We start from the raw sequence: 7,454 nt of genomic DNA on the forward strand, positions 1-7,454 counted from the left end.
TTATCAATAATAGGCAATGGAGGTTGAAAGTTGGAATTGTACAAAGATGAAACTTATCAGATCACAAATATTCACAGATCTTATTCTTCATTGGTAGACTCTCCAAGTTAAGAAGGTAACAAACTATTTTTTAGTTATTCTCTCATCTATTGCTCTTAGATTTCTCCATTGTATTATATTTTGGTAGATTTTTTATCAAACTTTTTTTTTGTAAAATTTATTTAGTCTACGCTACTCTTTGTTATGTGTATTATTTTGTGGAGTTTCAACAAATACAACACAAGGATCATAAGTTTATTTCACAAAATTTAACACAATTATTCCACGGAAAAAATTATACTCATTATTTTAGTTATATTCTTAATCCTTAATATAGTTTAAGGACATATAAGATTTTAGAGTTCTATCATTTCATATATCCGTACATATTATTTTTCATCAAAGTATTACTCAAATCGTAAATATATAGCTTTTGTTATTTAAAAAAATAATTGGTTTAAAAATTGTATATTTTTGTCATTGAATTTTTTAAATTTAAAAGTAACTTCTCATATTTGAAGTAACCCACACCTTTGCTCACGTTCTCCACAACTATTTATTTTCCTACCCATTTGCCCATGGAGTATATAGCGATACAGATCAAACTAAATAAGATATTAAAAACGAAAAAAAATATGTCTGTTTTTTTCAATATCTATCTATTTATAACATTTTTTTATAAACATGTGAAACGAAAGTAAAAAATAAAATAAAATAAAAAAGAATCGTACACAATTGAAAAAAAAAATTCAAAAAATACATATGTAAAATATTTAAATTTGTATTAATTTTATAGTATTAAACTTCTTTATCCTATTAATTTAAAAATAATATATTAATTATTTTTATATAATTAGTTTGAAAATTTTAAAATCCTAATATTATCTATGATTGTTAAGTTATATGTATTACTAAATAATAAAATCTACATGATATTTATAAAAAAGGTTAAACAAAACAAAATAAAAATCCATAAAATAAAAATAGGCTCATAATAAATCAAAGGAATAGAAGATAACCCGTTCTTTTCTTTTTAATTTATAAAATTATATTTGAGAAGTGAGAATATTAGAATAATATTTGGTGTCTTTTAGAAACACATCTTTACTTTATTAGGATAAAATTTTGTAAGTATCAAGTGTTCATTATTTGAAATCAAAACATAGTATATTATTACACATGCACTTATGTTAATAATAATTCATATTATTCATAGTAATTTTTAAATTGAAAAATTATTATATTTTAAATATCCACGCAACGCGTGGGTACGTATGCTAGTGTAAAAGTTAAAATTGAAATTAAAATTAAAATTATACATGATAAATAGATAATGGTGCTAAATTTTAGGAGCACGTAACAACAAAATACTTAAAAATTAAATTCCTCGAAAAAATGAGCAGTTTTTTAAAGATCTTTTTCCTTTTCTTTTAATGTATTTCATACATAAAATAAATAAAATAATTCAAAGACCAAAAATAGGAACTTTTAAAAACTTCTAGGAAATAACTTTTAAAAATATTAAAATAAACTCAAATTCATTTGCCATTTATTTATAAAAAAAAATCATTCTGCACCATAATTACAAATACCAAAAAAATATAAACCGCCGGGTTAGATTTTTTTTTTTTTTTTTTACAATTGCAATTTGCAGGTTATTTGAAGAAAATAAAACCTCTACATAATAAATTTTACATAAAAAATAAAAATAAAAATGGAACCATATTTCCTAATTCCTATATATAGAAACCTATTGATAATAGACCATCTCATCCACATTCTTTCCTAAAGAAAAGGAACGTGGGAAAAATAATTGAAATCTAAAAGATAAAAATATTTAATATTAAATAATAAATAAATTGGTCTTAAAGTTGGAATTGAAAAATAAACGTTTTCTAACTGCATGCCCTATTTTGTCTTCTTTATTGTTATCCAACTTTTTAAATTTTTAAAATTTAATTATAACTGTTCAATACAGTTTTAAAATTTAACATTGACAAAACTTCCACTTTCAAAATATACTTACTATATATAAATAAATAAACACATTCACAAAGAATAGTAAAAAACTCACTAATGGCTTTTCATATTTTGGTATTAAGAAACTCACAAATCAATCTTCATCACTTCTTTTTATATTTTAGCATCATTTGAATTTCTTACAATTTTCTAATGCAACAAAAAAACAGTAAAAAGATTTGTAGGTATGAAATTCATCATAGGCTAAATCTTTGATCCATTTGATATATTCTAGCGAAAGGAATTTCGTGTTTGAAGTGTATCTATTAGGTATGTATTGAAATTTTTATTAATTTTCAATTCTTTTTACTTTGTAACCATCTTCATAGAAAATTAAATAGAACATATGATTTTTATACATAAATTTTGTTTTGTATTTAATGCTCATGTATCTTCTTTGTGTTTTTTGACAAATTTTTAGTTTTTGCTTTCGTTTATATGGATAATGAAAGAGATGCAATGGTTGATATTATTTAATTTTTATTTCTTCTTTTACGACTAAAGAAGATAAAATGGATGAAAGAAACTAGAAAGTTTAATTGCAATTTACACGATGATGCTTGCTTTTCTTTTTATCATTATCAATATAATACTAATAAATAAATGTACAAAGATTTTACTTGCATTTTTTTAACATTATATTAATGTATAAAATTTTGCTTGCATTTTTCTATCATTATAATAAATTCTTCAGTGAAGTTATTTGAAAATAATAATAATTTTTACAATTAGTTATTGATTAAAAGCTTATGGTGTTATTGTCACAAAGTCATGGTGTGTGCACATTCTATTAATTTATATCTGCAAGTAAAAACTTTATCACTATAAATATATAGGGAATCCATAAGAAATAATCATACTTGATATTTTAGCAATTATTTGATTATCAGTTTTGGTTATCACTGTATTATTATTTGATTATTTGATTATTTGATTATTTGATTACACACTTAATTAGGAGTATCGTTTACTTTTAACAAAATTGTGATAATATATTGCAAGTTTCAATACAAATGGCTAAGAATTTACCGATTTAGCTTTGTTAAATTATGAATATTGCTTCTTTTCTAGAAACATATGATTATCTTTATTTTAATTACTTTCATACACTTTCACTTTAATGTATTACGCAACTGTAATATTTTTTTCTATTATAGTAGTAGATCATTTACTACATCTTTTAGACTATTGAACATACATAAATTCAGAATTTGAATATTATGGGTTCAAGTTCAAAATTCTATATCCACCCATTCAATTTATTAGATTTAAATTTAGATTCATCATTTATAATTATATAATGAATTGTTTATCATATGTACAAAATTTAATTATTTACTACATCTTTAGACTATTGAACACATAAATTCAAAATTATATGTGTTCGGTTCAAGTTCAAAATTTGATTTCACCCATTCAATTTATTAGATTTAGATTTATTATTTACAATTATATAGTGAATTGTTTAATAAATGTACAAAATTTAAGCCAAAATTATATGTTTATTCTCCAATTTTTTTGTTAAGAAAATAAGTCCATTTATCCCATCTAAATATACGAGTTAAAAAAAAAAAAATTCATTTATTCCATCTACATATACGATTCAGATTTGATCAATTTTAAAGAGTGGATAAAGTGTTAGTTATAATAGCTTATCTATTTTTATTTTTATTTGAGATAAGAAAATTTTGAAATGTGATAAGAAAGGAAACACTATGGATAATATTATGTACGTAAGTAAATTATTAATAGAAAAAAAAATTGATAACGAAAGCAATTAGATATACTAAAAATAAAATCATACTATGATATATTCACTAATAAACATATATGTTTGTATTATTGACACATAATTACTTTCTCTTATCACAAAGAACATGTTAAAAAAATTAGGGTAAAATTAATTTTACTAGCATCAAGTGTTTATATAAAATCAAAATATTATATACGATAACATATGCATTTCGATTACTCAATAATAATTCATATTAGTAATTTTAAAATTATAAAATTAATACATTTTAAAATACCCGCGCAACACACAGGCATGTATACTAGTAATAATAATAATATAACACTAAATAAAAATACTTCATCTCTTTCCATTTAAAATTATGCCTTTTTCAGACATATGATGGAATTCTCAATTGCTCAAAGTCTTTCATTTGCAACAAAACTTAAATACACAAAAAAAATTAACAAAATTTTATTACAAATAAAAGGGAAAAAAAAATCATAACTACAAAATTAGGAAAGGGGGTGTCCAAAAGAATATTACAATTGACGGTAAAATATAAAGTTTTGATTATTATTACAAAATAAAGAAAGCAAATATTTTTAAAATCTTTAAGTTTGACTATAGGAGCTTGGTGCAATAAACCTCTTAGCATCTCAAAAAATGTAGACAACTCCTCATTAGCTTTCCAAAAGCAAAGTTGACTACTTTTATAAACCAAATAATATGAAAGTATGAGAAAAGAGCGAATATTTAGAACAATATCATATAATGATTATAAAATATTTTTAAAGTTCAATTTTGTATTTTTGAGAAAATTCACATTATCATCGCTTTCCCCCAAAAGAGAAAATAATAAGTAACAAAAATACAAAAGAAATGATATGTAGATAAACTTGATCAACATATAAATAAAAAGATAGAAAAGAAAATGGAGATTGTCAAGCACTCATAAAAAGAAAAATGAACTCGATAAAAAAAGTTTTTTTGTCAAAAATAAAGAGGGTGAAGTAACTATTATAACACAAACGGTTATTAGTTATATTAAGAAAGTGACTGTTGAAATTTTGAGAATTTCATATAAACTTAAAATCAGAAACACATAAAATATATATATTTGCTTACCATGAGAATTATTTGTGAGAGTGACAAAAGTATTGAAGGATAAATCTGCAATCAAGAAAATAATTTTAGAAGAAATTATACATTAATATTCACTCAAGTCTTTTTGAAAAATATAATGAAAAATGTATATCCAAAATTTCATATAAACTTTAAATCAAAAACACATAAAATATATGTATTTGCTTACCATGAGAATTATTTGTGAGAGTGACAAAAGTATTGAAGGATAAAATCTAGCAATCAAGAAAATAATTTTAGAAGAAATTATACATTAATATTCACTCAAGTCTTTTTGAAAAATATAATGAAAAATGTATATCCAAAATTTCATATAAACTTTAAATCAAAAACACATAAAATATATGTATTTGCTTACCATGAGAATTATTTGTGAGAGTGACAAAAGTATTGAAGGATAAAATCTAGCAATCAAGAAAATAATTTTAGAAGAAATTATACATTAATATTCACTCAAGTCTTTTTGAAAAATATAATGAAAAATGTATATCCAAAATTTCATATAAACTTTAAATCAAAAACACATAAAATATATGTATTTGCTTACCATGAGAATTATTTGTGAGAGTGACAAAAGTATTGAAGGATAATTCTGCAACCAAAAAAAATAATATTAGAAAAAATTATAGCATTAATATTCACACAAGTCTTTTTGAAAAATGTAATGAAAAATGAATGATTATGAAAAATGTATATCCAATTATGCTCAAATTTATATGAATACTCTTCCATACTTGGAATACCAAAAGACATGAGAAGAGAAAGTAACACTAAGGTTAGGAATAGAAACGGGTAAAGCAAATAATAACTAATCATAATTATCAGTTTTAATTAATTTAAAATGGCAATCTCATCTATTATTCAATGCTCATTTATGTACTTATTTTTTAAGGAAAAATTCAGAAATAATTCAAAAAAAAAAGGAGAAAATAGATAATTGCAAATGTTGACCATTGGAGAGTGTCACATCAGCAATTCTAGATTCAGTTTTATATATATACTAGTGAACATTTCCGTGCTTCGCGCGGTCATAAAAATTATTTATAAATTCAAAAGTGACTCACTTATGTGTAGTTATCTTAAAAAGTCACTTAATCATGAATATTTATCTTGAAAAATCACTTTACCAATCTAAATAATTTTTTCATTAAAATTTATTGACATGAGATTTTTATTTTTTACTAAATTTTTAAAAAATAAAAAAAGTGTCAATTTTAATCATTTTATTGATGCACCCCACTAAAGTTATATAGAAATATATATTTATCAAGATCACTTCATTTTATATGCATTTAAAATAGTATTTAAAGCAATCACTCAAATATGACGACATAATTTGCTACTCTAATTTTTCTCATATAATTAGAAACATTGGAATCTTTGTTATTGTCTAACTATTGTTCAAACGTTGACATATATAATTAACTGATTACTCAATTATAAGCTAATTATCAATTATAAGCTAATTTTTTTTTATATAAAATGCGTAACTGAGTTGTGTGTTTTTGTATTTATAATTTATATTGGTACTTTAGATATAAGTTTGTTTTACTAACTATAGTTATAAATTTTGTTATATTATATACTATTTAATTTTAGTGGGACACGTCAATAAAAAGATTATAATGAAGATCTTTTTATTTCTTAAAAATTTAGCTTAAGATAAAATTTTCAAGTCAACAAAAATTAATGAAAAAATTCTTTAAATTGGTTGGGTGACGCTATATTATGTAGAATATCAATAGTTGAGTGACTTTCTAAGATAACTATTCATAAGTTGAGTGACTTTCTAAGATAACTACACATAGTTGAGTGACTTTTCTAAGATAACTACACATAGTTGAGTGACTTTTGGGTTATAAAACAAGGTTGAGTGACTTTCTGAGAAAACTATTCATAGTTGAGTGACTTTTCTAAGATAACTACACATAGTTGAGTGACTTTCTAAGATAACTATTCATAGTTGAGTGAATTTTTGAGAAAGTTATTCATAGTTGAGTTGACCATTTGAGATATTATCTCCTAATCCTACTTCCTCTTTTGTTTAGTTACTTCCTTCAATCTTTCCTATGTTGAATTATTTATTTTATTGAATTATTTTCTTGTTTCTCTAGTTCTCATTGCTAGTTAAATATTGTGCTCTATTTTTTAAATAATCAAAAAGAAAATTTGCTTCTTTATACTTTAATATTTTCATCACCTATTCAAAACTAACGTTTTTTTTTTCTTTCCTTGTCTTCTATAATAATTGTCTTCTCCTAATTAATTGACAAATTATTTAGTCAAAGTTAGACTTTTAAATTAAAATGATAGGCACTAACAAATTAAAGAGACTTAAGTACAATAAGTGGTACTTAACAATGAGTAATTGGAAAAAAATAGAGTAACGCATATTGAGGAGAAATATTTTAATTAGTGGCCTTTGATTATTATTTTTTTGATTTTAATAACAAAAACAGATTAAGAAAATAGGAGAATGGTAAAATAAAAAAATAAAAATATATGGTTGTTGATTATA

This window comes from Solanum tuberosum, unplaced genomic scaffold, assembly GCF_000226075.1.
Source record: "Solanum tuberosum cultivar DM 1-3 516 R44 unplaced genomic scaffold, SolTub_3.0 scf00786, whole genome shotgun sequence".
NCBI classification, from domain to species: domain Eukaryota; kingdom Viridiplantae; phylum Streptophyta; class Magnoliopsida; order Solanales; family Solanaceae; genus Solanum; species Solanum tuberosum.